This window comes from Coffea eugenioides, chromosome 6 (assembly GCF_003713205.1).
Source record: "Coffea eugenioides isolate CCC68of chromosome 6, Ceug_1.0, whole genome shotgun sequence".
Taxonomy (NCBI): domain Eukaryota; kingdom Viridiplantae; phylum Streptophyta; class Magnoliopsida; order Gentianales; family Rubiaceae; genus Coffea; species Coffea eugenioides.
In genome coordinates, this window is record NC_040040.1 from 24,216,499 (window position 1) to 24,233,759 (window position 17,261).

Below are 17,261 nucleotides of genomic sequence, written 5' to 3' on the forward strand. Positions count from 1 at the left end.
CAACGCAGTAATTTTGTCCTACTGGGTCTTAACCCTATTAATCTTTCAAAATGGTTAGAAAGAAATCTCAAGTAATCAATAACTTAAAAACAATCACATCCAGTTCCATACAAATATATACAAATATCAAAACACTAAAGGATAAACCTTAAACTCAATAATATCTTATCATACTCCTCTAGTCAATTACTCCAATAAATTCAAACCTTACATAAGATATAATAAGGCTCTTGAGTTCATTCCTCTCCACAAAGAAAATATACTTTATAACAAAAATAAAAATGTTTGAAGTTTTTAAGAGAAAGATATAAAATTTTCAAAATAACACTCATAAGAATAAATTCTTAAATTCTTGGTTGTTTGCAAAGAGACTCTCTTAGTTAACTCTAAAGTGAAAAGTTAAGATGGGAAGGACATAAAATACTTGGATAAAACATTTTCTTTTATAAAAGATATGATCTTTATAACTCAAATTTCATGAAAATACCGTACAAGAGAATTACCCAAATAACTTAAACAAGAAAAAACAAGATCAAAAATTTTAAATTACTTTTACAAGCTCATTTATAGCAAATTTAAATATCAGTATCTAAAAGACGTAGAAAGGCAAAGAAATATATTATCAAATTGAAAATTTTTGAATTTATCATTATTATTATTATTATTATTATTTTAAAGTCAGGTATAACAGGTTCCATTGTCAAAAGATAGATTAAATTTCTTCCCATAAACTATCCAGCTTATATCTAAGACTCGAAGAACCAATTTACATTCCCGTTTACTCATGGATCATTGAAACTTAACTACTACTCATAGGACAAAAGTCTTTCACCAACACACAAGTGAAAGTTTACAACTCTTAAACCTGGATCATCTTCATACACAGACCATTATGTTCAAGCGTAAATAGAGTACTAAATCATCAATACTAACATTCATTCGTCCCATTGACTAAAGTGAATTATCAAGTTACTTTGCACCCCAAACAATGACTAACTCAAATCATGATCAGACACCAATATATTCAACATATATCTTTAAACCGTACTCTATACTACCTATATTCTCAACGCCATTCTCCGGTTTCCATTTCTCACACAAGTCTAAGGCCATATAGGTATAAAAGGGCAAGGATCACGTAATCATAGATGCAAAGTCAATCATAATTCAAAGTACAATTATCAGATTTCACAAGATTGATGTATACGATCACAACAGGTACAAGTAAACATATAACAAGAAATATCCAAAGATATCAGAAATTAAGCAAGTCTGCAGTACTAGCACAATACACATTCAAGACAAACATTAAATTTCAAATCGAACAACCATCGATAGAAACCTTAACCAGGGATTTACTCGCCTAGGCTACGACAATCTTCATAATTCCAATCTCTTCAATTTGTTCAGCTTTAGATCTAGCACTCAGATCCTTCATGTCCTAACCTTCGTCATTACACTTTATCAAACTTTAGCCTCTCCATTTTATCTCTTAGTTGTCTTTCCCTCTAGTCAATGCAGTTATAGAACTCCTAGAACTATCTACGAAATCATTAGTACTCTCTTACTCCTCGGTCACACTAACTTCAGGCTCTCGGATGCAATCACTCTACATCTTCAAAGCTCCCTCAGTTCTTACACTTGAAGATAAGCTCTCTCCTTGAAAACCAAGAATTTCATATTCAAATCTCGGATAAGTTTTTTGAAAATGCTAAGAAGAGCAATCAAAGTAATAAAATCTCATCAAGTTCAGGATTTACATTACCAGAGCCCAAGTTCCCAATTCTTCCAAAAACTCAAGGATTTCTTGTTCAAAGCATAGGGAAATTCAGGTGCGAGAATATATCAGTGTCATTCAAGAATTGGAAGATTTGGTTAGAAAACTTCAACCTCTTTCTTGGGTTCAGCATATATAAAAATCCAACAAAACTCATCAATTGCTCACCAATTTCTAGTTTTGTAAATTAAGTGGAATTCACATACTTGTCAAGATTGGTATGTTATAAAGTACTTGGAGCACATAGGTGTTATTTCCAACTACCGTTTGAAAATAAAACTAATACATCTTAGTAAAGTGGAAATTTTCTAGTAGGTAAACAAATGAAAAATGCATTTTATTCCCTAGAAAATGCTTTTGTTTTGGTTCAAAACCATCATATATGGAATTAACTAGCAAATCTCGGTTTCTTATCTCCTATAACTAATACCAATATTTGCATCAATTCCTTCCATTCCTACAAGTACAAAGATATTTTGAATCTCATTCAATCTTTCACTACTAATCTCTCACATAATGTTTTCTTTCGATGTAGCACCACATAATTTCTCAGTTTTGTTTTCACCAATTCCATATAAGAAACTCTCACGTAACAATTCTCTTTAACCACTAGGATATAGTAGGTTCTCCAGTTCATGTAATATTCAAGTTAATCCCACAGTCCGGCATCCTAAATTTCAAGCCTAGGATATACTACAAAGATCTGAAGCCTAAAGCTCTGATACCAACTGTGACGACCCCACTTCACTTTAGGGCGAACCCTAGGGTTTCGGCGGGCCGCCTGCCTAACTCTCACCAGGACTCGATACAAGCTAAGAGTATAACTTAGAACTAATCAAGCAATACGAAAACTAATATAAAGAAAAGTCGCTTCATTCAATAGTCATCCAGTTCTACATCATAATATTTTCAAAAGTTACATCAATTTTTCCAAAATACAACCACTAAAAGTTGACTAAATCATTTACATCCCCAAATGGACCAAAGGACAATCAAAGCCAGCTTCTCCAAAATCTTTCCACTTCAAATTCCTGTTAAGAAAAATAAACTTAAGGGGGTTGTCGCGCCCCCATTTTTTTGAAAAAATAAAATTACGAATTTATAAAATGAATTTTGGTTTGTTTTAAGTGAAAATGAGTTAAATGAGTTTTTTATTTTTAGAAAAATAAATAAAGCAAAATGGGCCTAAAATGGGACTTAAAAGTGCGACGGTTTTGGCCCCAAAATAATAGTTTAAAAAGGATTTTTAATAAAAAAATAGGAGTCGTCACTTGATATTGAGTTAAGGTGTACCAAGTCATCTAAAATAAATTTTAAAATGAAAAGTAGAGAAAACCCTTTTTTAAACGATTCCAAGTCTTCGAAAATCAGAGAAAAGTGTTCGGGAGTCACATTTGAAGAAATGGAAGGCAAGGATAAAATCCAAAACACCCTTTCAACCTAGCCAAAGCTAGTTGCGTGATTTAGTCAAAGATTTTCTTATTTTTAACCTAAAAATTTATCACATATGGATGCAAAACCTAAACCTAGAAGGATATCGGGGAGTCGAAATATCTCTTCAAAGCTTAATTGGTGCAAATCATATTAATTGTGATACCCAAGAATGAGTCTTCGAAGAGATCACGAATATGCAAAAATATGAGATTCTAAGAAAAGAAAGGAAAATAATAATATACACATACATGACCTAAAGGAATACATCATAACGGGTGCGGGGAACTAAGATTCGTGACTAGATTTTCCCTTTTTATAGAGGGAATACGAGCATGCTAAGGTTAGAAAACCAAACTCGTCCATATCCCATATTCGAGGGGTATTTCTCCTATCTAATCATGCAAATGTACTAACCTAGTTCTAATTCTTAAATGGAATGCAAGTCTAACGTCATCTATCGCATATGGGGATAAGAGATATATATTAGGGGGAATATGGAATAAGGGATATACATATGGGGAATATAAGGGGTAAGGGTCATACATATGGGGGAAATATCATGCCAAATGAAAAAAAAAACCTAAAAAGTAAAAATATGCATGAAAATGTAGTGATTTTGTCACACAAACATGGTCTAACGTGTGAACGGTCCCTAAGAGTCTAGCGTTGGACTAGTCCATGTCTATGAGTTCTCACTAGCATTGGACTAGTGAGAAAAAAGGGAAATAGGGCCACAACTAGCGTTGGACTAGTGTGGTGACGTCACACATTGATTATAACTAAACCAATCATATAAAACATAACCAAAGCAAGTAAACACATAAGATCACATAAACACGTAGCACATAAGCATGATATCTAGATGCAAGACCCTAAGAAATCAAGTAACACGTAACACACAAGCACGCAAAACACACAAAGCAAATAAAGCGAATAAAGACCTAACTATTTTGGGGGCCCTAACTACAATCTAAAAGGAGAAAGAATGAAATGAAATGAAATAACAACCTAACTATTACAATTTGGCATTTAAATGCCTCTCAAATAACTAAAAATTAAATTAAAATAAATATACAAAATTAAAACAAATGAAATGAATAAATAAATAGATGAAATAAAAAACATTAAAAAAAACATGCAATTACACACATAAAATCACATAGTAGCACATAGGATAAAGTAAAATCAAAATAAAGGAATAGAGTGTACCTCCCTTGAATTGGTGACCTAATGAAATGAAATTTTTCTTGTGTACCCTCCAAAACAAAGAAAAAGGTCAAAGCATCACTTTAATTAACAAATAATCACAAGAAATGAAAATAAACATGAGATTGAACCAATTAAAGCATTCAAACGAAAGTAAACAACCCATATTCATCAAATTAAGACAAGCGAGGACCCAATTGAAAGAATTAAAGAAGTTTGAGGGATTAACTTATTATTATTACAAAAATTAAGGATTTAAACAAAATTTAGGGCTTAAGATGAAACCTACCAAAACCCAAATGCTAAAATTCACAAAAAAGTTAAACAAGAAAATTACCCAAAATTCCTAATTATTTTACTAAAAACAAATCAAACTATAAATTTATCAAAAGTTATTAAGCCTTTAAAATTCATCCTAAAAGTTACAAATAATGTACTCAAAGATCATAATAAAACATGCCAAAAGCAATTAAGATTTTGAAGTGACAAAATTGATCATGTTTTTCCAAATTTTGGGCCGTAGTGAAACAAGGGGAAACTTGAGGGGTTAGAATGTATTTTTTAAAAAAAAATTTCCATGCAAACCCACGAAGAAGCTTATGCTTTCTGCAGATTCCAGCCACCATTCGTTCTGCAACTTCTCTTATGCAGCCGAAACATGCTCATGTAAAGCCTATCGATTTATTTACCAAACCCCACTGCTATAACTTCCAACCCATGTTGTTAACATCGCCCAAATGCAATTGTCTACCCCCCAAAAAATCCAACAAGGAAGCTGAACATAAAATTCAGCAAAGGGACCTGAACTTGGAGCAGCTAACGTTTCAGCATTGCAGGACAATGTCTACTGCTGCAACAAGTCAGGAAGCTCCCCCCAACTTTTGACCAAGTTTTTGCTTTATGGGCTCAAGGTAACTTGCTCACAGCAAGAGGAAAGTGAGGGCAGAAAACAACACTATCGAGCGAGCATAAAAACAGCAAGTGAGCAAAAATGAACAGCGAAATTTTTTATTCTCTTAGAGAACTGGAAACCGACATGGTGAAACAATCATCAACCAAATGGTAAACTTCAATGCAAACAAATGCGAGCCAGGAGAACAAGGACAGAAACGTGGACATGCAAGTAATCAAAGAAGGAATGGGGAAACATATCAGCGAATGCAAGTGCAGACCAGCAAACTTTTGTTGTATGCATTCTGGGCATGACTCACATTCATCAAAGAGAATCTTAACATTCAGCAGGTTAGTCAGAGCAAGGCATGAAACAAAGAGAACCCATGAAACAATAGAAATAGACAAGAGAAAGCGGTGCATACAAACTAGCGGATGGTTTGCTATCTATCTTCATGGGAAACCCACAGGTTCGAAAAACTGACTTAAACAAGACTCCATCCTTCTAGGAAAACTTTGACTGGACATTTTCTAAACCAAACAACCATAAACATGATAGTTAATCAGAGAAAAGACAAGGACAAGCTCAACAATGAAGAGGAAATGCAAAATTTTCGAATGCATCAAAATTACAGAAACTCATCATACAAACAGGCAAATCTTTTGCGAGAAAAGAAAATTTTGCAATCTTCTGGGTTTATCGTTTTCAAACACAAAAACCAGCCATGTCTCAGGCAAAACCCCACGGATTCATCAGATAAAAAAACTATAGAAAACTCCAAACCCGTTTCCTTTCAAAAGTTCAAGCATGGCAAAGTTCAAGCCTGCCAAACCCCAAACCTGCAATCATCCCATGACCTTCTACCGAATCAGAGGTTATCAAACACACAAGCATGGCAAAGTTTTGATACCAACGAAAGTTCAAACCATCAACAAACAGTCCAAGATTCATGTCCCCGGGCTTGAGTTCTCATAAAATCTTGTTAGATCAACAAGGAAGAAACGATAGTTACCTTTGGACCCTGACGAAGTAAAATGAACGTGAGATGTCCCAGATTTCAAAGACTCCCTTCACTCCCTTTGAATCTCCCTCGATCTTCCTATTCTCTCTAGTTTTTGTTGCTTTGTTCTTCTCTTTTCTGGTTCCCCAGTCGCCGTCCCTATACCTCCTCCCACAAAACGCTCTTTTCCTTCTTTCTTGCTGTTTGTTCCTTTTCCGCAGCCCTTCCTTCTCCCTTGCTTTCTGGTTTTTTCCTTTTTCTCCTACTTTCCCGAAGCTCCTCCCTTTCTCCCTCGGTTTCCTTTTTTCTTCTCCCCAAAATCCTTGTTTTTTCACTCCTGCCTTTCTTCTTCTAGTTTCTTTCCCGCTGCCCTTCTCTCAACCCTAGCCGCCAAACTATCAATCCATTCCCCCTTGGTTTCTCTCTCTGCCCCCCCCCCCCCTTTAGTTTTGCTCTTGCCCGTAGGTTCTATTGTTTTCCCTTTTTTTTGTGTTTCTTTTTTTCTTCCAATTTTCCTAAGCTTCCCAAGTGTCTTCCACCTACCTCCCTCCCTTTACAAGTGGTATCAATAAAATGGGGACACTTATCCTATTTGCATTCACTAACACTTGTCCAATACTTCCCTAATACACTTGTTTAATACTCCTTTAGCCCAGTTGTTCAACATGCAAACCCTCCACCTATCTTCTTATTTTTATTTATTATTATATTTTTATTTTCCAAAATCAATTTAGATAAACAAAGAAAATGCTAATTCCTAATTGAAATTGCATTGCAAGATTTTCATTTATTTTAAAGAAATTGAATTTAAGATGATTAAAACATATTTTTGTGAAAATTTTTCTTTTCAAAATTTTAATACAAAAATATCTTAAAAATAAAAATTATGAACCTATTTTATAAAAATAAGCAAAAATGAATACTAACTATCATTTAATCAATAAAATAAAATAAAATAAGAATAATAGGAATAATAATAAAAAAAAATAAAGTTAACATTGAATTAAATAAGAAATAAAGCTAAAAATCAAATAAATGAAATTTTGGTGTCTACAGGGGTGAGCTAACGCTCAGTAAGGCCAAGAAAGAAAACAGGCAAGCAAGCAAGTACAGCAAGTATTAAACTTATAATAGAAAGGCAGTCACATAATATTCATGTAATTCACAAAAGAAACCAAGACACAATCATTAAAGGATACAGAAGCTCCAGGAGCTAACTCCACACTGTTTTGCCAAGATCTTGATCCAAAATTTCAAATATTGATATTCCGTCAACCGAGCAAGTATCAAGTCCGTAGAACCCCACTTTTCACCAAATTTTCGTCCACCGTTACACCCCCTATCTGGCCCGCACGTCAAACAAGTTTTTGATATTACTCAAGTATATATATCCAAGTCAAGTAAGTGTTCAAGGTTCACCAAACTTCTCAACCAAACCCTTGTTGGCTTGAGTTGAATGGCTAACCATTGGTTTTGGACGTTCCCACAAGTTCAAGTATAAGTCGAAGAGATTGCTCTCAAATCGACACCAAATCAATCACAAGTATAATTGTCAAGTACGAGCAGGTCAATTATCAAGTCAAGTAAAAGAGAACGAGTACGATAAATTACACACTCGTCTGAACAAGTCCAATTCACATATTCAACAAGAAGTAGTTCAAGTATTATGCAACAAGTCATACACTTGACACTCACCAATTTCAAAAGCAAGTGAGCAAGAAATTCCTTTAGATTTCCTCGCCGGGATTCTTTTTGAAACCCTCTTGAGCACCTGAAGAAATATAATCAATCATCATTCATGATACCCTAGATCATTGATCATACAAAGAAGAAAGTTCATTGCTTAGAACTTAGGACAACGCCTCAAAAATGTTTTACTCCATCGAAAACTGAGATTCAAAATGAAGGTTTAAAGTCACAAGAGAACTGGTATCATCCATGAAATCAAGTTTGAAATGAACTATCAATCTCAAAAGAAAGTCGGAAGTTCAAAAAAGTTCATTTTGTTGGAAATCAGAAATTTTCAACTTTATGCGACAACACTTGAAAATTCATATCTTGAGTTCGGTAACTTCAAAAATTGGAAACTTTACACCGTTGGAACTGGATTCAAAGTACTAAAATTTTTGAGAAGACACTTTTCTCAAATTCCAATCAGAAATCATTCGTTTCTCAGCTCAAACTTGCTGTTTTATTAAAACAGGGCAGAAATAGTCTTGATTTTTAGTAAAGTTTGAAAATACGGCAAAATTCACATGAATTGAATTAGCCTTTGAAATTATAACATAGAAAGAAATTCAAGTCAAGTTTCAAATGTAATAAGCAGAAGTCAATTCGGATTTTCCAACACCAAGATACAACGGCTTTAAGAAAACTAGTTTTTTGGCAACCTGTTTCGCGGGATTCTCAGTCATAAAGCTTTGTCACAGTTTTGAAATCAGGCTATAACTAACGCTACACAAGTCAAAATTGGAATGGTTTATGGCGTTTCGAAACTAAGACATAGCTCTACGTTTCTTATGAATACATCGAAATTCAGTTTGCGCATTTTCATGGTCAAAAATAGCAATCACAGAGGCACAAGAAAGCTATCGCGTCATAACAGGGCATTTGAGCAGTCTTGGGAAAACGGTTATAACTCAACGTAGAAAAATCCGTTGGTACCGTTGAAACTAGGCTCAAAGGGCTTTCCAACGGTATAAAATTTAGGCTCTAATTTGTTTTCAATCAATACCAAAAAATCTGACAAGTTGACTGAAAATGCACTCAAAGTTTCAGTCCATTTTGCAAAATTTCTAACAAGAACTTTCCAAATGCTTTTCCCATCAAATCTTCCCAATTTTTTTCCATAACAAAGCCATGAACTTATCAAATAATATATAGCCAAGATTACTAACAAAAAGAACCATGAAAATTTGCATATAAACAACCCTTAACAAAAGATCAAACACTTGGTGGGCATGGGGTTTTCTTCCATTTTCATCAACAAAACAACCATCTAGTCAACAAACTCACTCAAATCCATATGGGCTTCATCAATCATTAGCCCTTGGTCATCAAAAGATAATTTTCAAGCAAATCCAACTAACAAATTAAGAGCTAAACTAGCATTTTAACCACTAGACATCTAGAGATATAACGTTAAGAGATTTACTAGATCTACCATAGATCTTACTTAAATCAAGTGGATCTAACATACCCATGGTTAGAAATTAAAGATTAAGGGTGATTTTAGCTTCTTACCTCAAGATCTAATTAGATATAGTGTGATTCAATCTCAAAATTTCCTTCCAAGTTTCACCCTTCAAGTTTTCTCAAGAAAGGTCAAATCTTCTAGGTTGATTGGGTGATTTCTTCCACAAATCCACAAGGAGCAAGATAGATGGTGTCCCTTCTTTCTTGGTCTCACTCTCTCTCTCTCTCAATTTTCTCTCTCTCCCTCAACAAGAGAAGAAGAAAAAGAAGAGGAAAAATTGTGGTGGGTGATGGGTTTTCAAGTGATCTTCAAGAGTAAGATGAAGGAGGAAATTGAGAGCTCTCAAGTCTCTCTCTCTTTCTAAAATTTCGGTTGGCTCAAAGGGGAAAAGAGAGAATGAACTCTCAAGTCTAGTTTCTTCCTTTAAAGTGTGGTAAGGAACCATCTCACCTACTCGCTTATGTGTCGCATTCTCATACGACATCTTATCTATAATTAGATTTCCTACATCCAACATTATCCTATCATTTTTCTATTTCTTTAAAGTCTCTACATGCTCTAATTTTCATCTTAAAACTAAATTCCACGTCACCACTCCAAAATTTCGCACTTAATGCAAGCCAAACAATAATCGCGAAATTAATAATAAAAATTCAACTAAGTTGAAAAATGACATTTTAATAAATTAGAATACCAAAAATTTGAAAAAATCACATAATATAAATATTTCTATCATTATTATTTACCTTTAAAAAATAATGAAATTTTAGAGCCCTCACATCTTTCTAAGATTTTAGCCAAATTCACTAATATGTCACGAAATTAACAATTTTTAAGAAATTAATCACTCGAAAGTTAAAAGAAGAAAGTAAAAGAAACTCATTTATCAATTAACAAGTAAATCACTTAATGAATGCAAATTTTACAAAAATTTAATTTAAATAGAGATGCAAATAGTTGGGAGGTGAGAAAAATAATTTTCTGGGTCATCACAAGTCCTCCATTAGCTCCCTTGATTTTCCTTGCAGATCCCAGAAAGAATATTCCTCATGGAAACGACCTAAACAGTGTAAATTGAGTAAAACTATAACAATAAAGGATCAAAATAGTAATACTTCCAAATGGATAATGTCCAAACTCCTAGAAAAAGTGGTCAATCTTTATTATACGGAAGTTCGTCAAAATAGTCCCTCATATTTTTAATAAACACTGTTTCAGTCACTCACGTTCAAAATCAATCAAAATAGTCTCTTAGATATTAAATAAAAATGTGCCCATTTAGTCTCAGAACTCATTTTTGATTAGTTTTCATGTCAAAAAGCGCCACTGTCTTAGGTTCCCACAATTTCAGTGGTAAAATGGGAACATTCATTTCACTTGAAAAAAAGAAAAAAAAAACAGATGACAATCGCATGATCACTTCTCTAGGAATCCTAATTCTTATCCACCAAACCCATAGTCATTGGAACAATCATTGTTTTGGTAATATTTTTAATAATGTGCAAAGAGCTGAGGAGGAGGTGTTTGTAGCTGAGAAACGTGTGGAGGGGAATATCTCGGTTGGTGCTCAGGAATCCTTACGAAGAGCCTAGGCGAAGTTTCATCAGAGCTTGCTAGTGGAAGAAAGCTTCTGGAAGCAAAAAGCAAGGGTTTGTTGGTTAGATTTAGGAGATAAAAATACTATGTTTTTTCATTTAATGGTAAAGAAGAGGAGATTACAATCGGTTATTCACCGAGTCCAAGATGAGAGAGGGAACTGGTTATGTTCTGAAGCTGATATAGGGCATGAAGCTGTCAGGTTTTTTCATTCTTTATTTTCAGCCGAGGCTACATCTTGTTGGGATTTATCTGCCATTATCCCAAAATTAATTCAGCCAGCTGATAATGCTAAGTTAGAACAAATTCCTATAATGGAGGAGGTGCGGCGGATGGTTTCTGATATGGATAGTGATAGTGCGGCAGGTCCTGATGGGTATACTGGAAAGTTTTTCACTTTTGCTTGGGATATAGTTGCTCAAGATTTGTATAAGGCTGTTGTTAGTTTTTTTTTTGTGGTGCTGAGTTGCCGAAAAATGTGCATCTATGCTACTGGTCTTAATTCCCAAGGTGAAGAATCCAAAGGATTTTTCTCAGTTTCGTCCAATTAGTTTATGCAATTTTATAAATAAGGTATTTTCGCGGCTCCTAGCTGATAGATTGTCTCAGTTGCTTCCTCAAATTATCTCTCCAAATCAAAGTGGATTTGTTCATGGGAGGTTAATTTCTGATAATTTCTTATTTGCTCAAGAAATTATTATGGGTATTGGTAAGAAGAATAGGGGAGGGAATGTTGCTCTCAAATTGGATATGACTAAAGCTTATGATAGGGTTTCTTGGATTTTTTTGATCAATGTGTTACGTGCTTTTGGGTTTGGCGAAAGGTGTATTGATATGGTTTGGCGTCTTATATCTAATCCATGGTTTTCTGTTTTGATTAATGGGATGCCGTTTGGTTTTTTCTCATCCTCTCGAGGTCTTCGTCAAGGGGATCCTTTGTCTCCTTCTTTGTTTATTGTAGGCGCAGAGGTTCTGTCACGGCTATTGAATCAACTTCTGCTGCATCCACGGTTTAATGGTTTCAAGGTTCCTCAAGGGTGTCCCCTAGTTAGTCATCTAGGGTATGCAGATGATATTCTTATTTTTTCTATTGCATCAATAGTATCCCTCAAGCTGTTAATGGAAACGCTAGAAAAGTATGAAAATGTTTCGGGGCAGAGGATAAATGCCTCAAAGAGTTGTTTCTTGGTTCACCCGCAACTATCCCAGAGTAGGAAGGCGTCAATTCAGAGCATAACGGGTTTTTCTCCAAAGAAATTTCCTACTCGCTATCTTGGTTGTCCTCTAATCGTGGGGAGACGTAAGAAGACCTACTTCCAGGATTTAGTGACGGCTGTGGCTGCTAGGATTACTTCTTGGGAAAATCGTTTGTTGTCGCCAGGAGGTAAGGTTATACTTATTAAAAATGTACTGTCCTCGATTCCATTGCATTTGCTGGCTATTGTATCACCTCCAAAATCTGTTTTTGCTACCCTTGAGCGTTTGTTTGCTAATTTCTTTTGGGGTTCAATTGAGGGTGGTTTAAAATACCATTGGATTCGTTGGAAGGATCTTTGTGCTCCAAAAGAGGAGGGTGGGCTTGGCTTTAGGTTGCTGGATGATGTTTTTCATGCCTTTTCCATTAAGTTATGGTAGAGGGTTCGACAAAATGCGTCTCTTTGGGCTAAGTTTATGATGGCCAAATATTGCTGCAATGCCTATCCAGGTATGGTTGTTTGCTCGGAAGGGGCCTCTTATACGTGGCATAGGATGTTACACGTGCGGGAAATTGCTAAACAACATATAACTTTCATTGTCTATTCTGGGAGCTCTAATTTATGGTTCGATAATTGGTTAGGTTCAGGACCTTTGGCTTTGCGGTTAGGCAGTGTTTCGGATCATAAGGTGTCTGATTTTTTAATTGATGGCGGGTGGAATTTTCGGTTAATGGGATTATGGGTCCCTCCATCTATTATCAACGAGATCCGACTGCTCTCTCTCCCTCAATTTGAGTACGGGGTGGAAGATTTGATGATTTGGGCTCCGTCTCAATCAGGAGTTGTCACACTAAGCTCAGCGTTTAACCTGGTGCGACCACATATGCAAAGGTCATTTATGTTTACAAAAATCTGGCATCCAAGACTTCCTCTAAAGGTGTCTATTTTTCTTCTTTGCTTGTTGCGAAATCGATTACCCCTGGATTTGACGATACGCAAACTTGGTATTTCTGGACCATCGAAGTGTTTTTGTTGTGTCCAGGCAAATGTTGAGTGTTTGGATCATGTTTTTTGTAGTGGACAGGTAGCGGTATTTGTTTGGAATTTCTTTGGCTCTGCTTCAGGCGTGCTTAATTTAGGTGGTTCTGTTCGGGCATATATTGCTGGTTGGTGGTATAGCGCATGAAGGAATGGTTTCCTTGCATTTGTTCATTTTATTATACCTTCTTTGATTTGTTGGAATATTTGGAAGTCTAGAAATTTAGCCCGTTTCGAAGGGAAAATTCTTTCTCATGTTGCTATTTGTGAGTTTGTTTTTGAGGATGTGAAATATCTCTTCAGGTTGCAATTCCCTAGGCACCCGTTCATTTCCTCAACGTGGATGGAGTTTTATTCTGCGCTCTCTTCTCTTTATAAAACAGTTTCATTTAAGATTGTAAGGTGGTGTCGGCCACCTTTGGGTGTGTTTAAACTTAATACGGATGGCTGCTCAAGAGGTAACCCAGGGAGGGCAGGTGGTGGTGGGGTTTTGCGTGATGATGGAGGAAATTTCCTGCTCGCTTTCTCCTCGTTTTTTGGGAATGGAACCAGCATTCAAGCTGAGGCGCGCGCTCTTCTCTTTGGGGTTAAGTTGTGTCTTTCTTGTGATTATGTTAACTTACACATTGAAGTGGATTCTTTGGTACTTGTTCACATCCTAAAAAAGAGATCTAATTGTCCATGGAGTATTCTTACAGAGGTTAAGCACCTTCTAAAGTTTGTCTAATTTTCTTGAAATTTCTCATTGCTTTCGGGAAAGTAATCAAGTTGCTGATTGTTTATCAAACGTAGGGTGTGATCAGGGTTTCAATACAACGTACCTTCAGCTTTTGGACCTCCCTATTAGAGCTCGTGGGGCGTTTCGTTTAGATAGAATAGGCTTGCCTTCAATTAGGAAATGTAAGTGCAAATGATGTAAAGGGAATAGTATCCCCTTCTTTTCTAGCTTTTTCTTTACTTCCTGGAGTTATTCGGAGGTAAGGTCCATGTCCCCCCTCCTTTTTCATTTGCCTTGCAAATAAAAGAACAAAAAGTTAAATTTAAAAAAAAAAAAAAGAAAGCATAAAGGTCACTTGCAGGTTACTCTTTCATGTTTGATTATGAGGTTGGTGGATAAAAATTAGGATTCTCTATTCAATAGGTGGTCATATGATTGGCTTGTGCCTTGGTTTTTTTTTTTTTGGAAGAAAATAAATTGTGTTCCCATTTTGCCATCAAAATTGTGGGCACCTAAGAGGTGTGCACTTTTTGGCCAAAAAACTAATAAAAAATCAGCTCTGTGACCAAAAGGATGCATTTTTTTATATATATATTTAAGGGACTATTTTAGCTAATTCTAATTGTGATGGGCTAAAAAAATTATCGAAAATAGAAAGGACCAATTTGACAATTTTTCCTTTATTATAATATTATCTGCATGTGTAATATTAATGGGATCAGGGGCTTTACAAGTTTTATTTTCCACAAGTTTGCTCTTTGATGTAAGGTTTGGACATTGGTATAACAAAGGTTTAAATATTGTAATTGATTTGAAATATAGTGCAATAATATGTGAAATTACTAACTCATCCTGAAATCGAGTAAAGTACAACCCCAAATCCAAATCAGGGGCCTCTCTAGAACTAAACATGTAAATCTCATTTTTAAAAAATTGTTAAATTGCAAAGATTGAAATGCACAAGAAAGATGTAATCTCAAAGAATCGAAAGTATTTGAATAAGATCAGAATCCAAATCAAAGTGATCAACAACCAGAATCATGTGATCAAGAGTGCAGCTATTACTTAAGAAACACTTTATTCTTTATTAATTAGAAAAAACACTCAAATCTTTATCCACACGTGAATCACCAATTATATCTTTAATTATTTTCTGCAGGTATGAACTATGAGGTCAATTGGGTGTATCCATCATGTAAGAGGCAAATCAAAACTCAGAAGAAATGTAAGAATCTATATCCAGAAACCATTATTGCGCATAACATATTGTTTTATTTGGAAACAATACCCACCACATGCGAGCCAACTTAGAGCTCAGAAGAAATATGTGGTTGCTGCCGAGTCAATCTCAAGAAACCAATGCTGTACCTAAGACATTATTTTATTTTTAGCAGAAAACCTTAATTATAAAAGTAAGTAGACGGACAATCATAGAGTTCCAGTGTCGACGCATCCAACACTAGCTCACCAAATCAGCCATGTTTGGATTGCTTTTTTTACCAAAAACTTTTGTGAATTTTCGTGAGAATTTTTTTATTATGTATTCTAATTACCTTTTTACTTTACATACATCACATTTTAAGAAAAGTATTATAATATTTTTTTATATAAAAACTCTCAAAAATTATAATATACATCTTTAAAAAAAGTACTACAATATATTTTTCTATAATAACTTTTAAAAATTACAATCTATACCAACTCTTAGTCTCACTAAATATATAGTTGAAATTGAGAACGTAGTGATTTCATGTGACCTGGCCAAATTAAGATCCCATAAATTAATAGATACTTGTTTGGATAGTAAATTTTTGCCAAATTTTATTTACTTGTATCATCAATATATTTTTTAATTATTTTTTTATCTCACATGCATCACATCGAAAAGTATTATAGTATTTTTTTCAAAAAATATTCCAAATAATCTACTATCCAAACGCACTTTTTGGAGCCTTATTAATGATGTGAAGCCTCAACAAGGCAGTTGTACGTGTTTTTTTTTTTTTTTTGCATTAAAGTATACAGTTTTTTTTTTTTTTGTTGAAAGCATACATCTACTAGGTAAATTTGAATGTTTTTATTTGAATTGGTAACTTGAGGAAGTAAAATTTTGTCCTCAGTTATGATTTAGGATCTGTTTGATAACATAAAAAAGTGTTGAATCTGAATTTTTGTAGACATTCATATGTTTTGAGAGTTTGATAAATGAAAATCCATTTGCTGAACTTGTTAAGTGATGCTGAACTTATGTGTAATTTTTTCAGCACAAAAATCCTAACTGAATGCTTAATTCTGATAAGAATCAATAGAAATACTTCAATTACCTTATCTTATCTACCAAATCTACCCTTATTTGTTAATTATGTTCAAAATTCTTATCTAATTAAACAATCTAATATTCTCTATCTAATGATTTTTTATTTCTTTTTTCTCCCTTTTGAATGATTTTCACATCTTCTCCATACTCCTCATATAATATATTTCATCTTTTATATTAATTTGATTTAAAAATAAATATTGTCATTTTCATACCAAACATTTTTAGCTAATTAAATCATAGGTTCTATTTCTTTTTTGGATGAAAAGACATAAGGGCAAATTTGTCAAATTTAATTTATTAAGCATTCAGTTATAAATATTTATCAAACAGTATAAATAGTTTAGCATTAAAATTCAAACATTCATATATTTCTTTTCAGTGCTTAAAATTCAGCAAATTAATTATTTTAGTATTCAGATTTCAGAATTCAGACTTCAGAATTCAGATTCAGTTTTATCAAATGGAACCTTACTCTTAAAAATGTCATTATTGGTTCCGTTTATTCAGCACAATGGCATCAGAAAGACAGTTATTAATCCAAAAAAACAATTATTAAATTGTAAAAATTGAAAGGCACAAGAAAGACATAATCTGAAATAATCAAAACTATTGCTAGAATCATGTGATCAAGAGGTGCAACTACCACGTAAGAAACACTGAATTCTTTATCAACTCATGAATCACCCAGTTGCATTATTGATTATCTGTCGGTACGAATTATGAAGTCAATTCGATGTATCCGTCACATAAGATGCAAATCAAAGCTCAGAAGAAATGTAAGAATCGATATCCAGAAACCAGTATTGTGCATAATAAATTGTCTTATACAGCAAGTTAACTTCTATCTAGTTCAAATCAGTTTGTATAATTTTTAATACATTTGGTGTA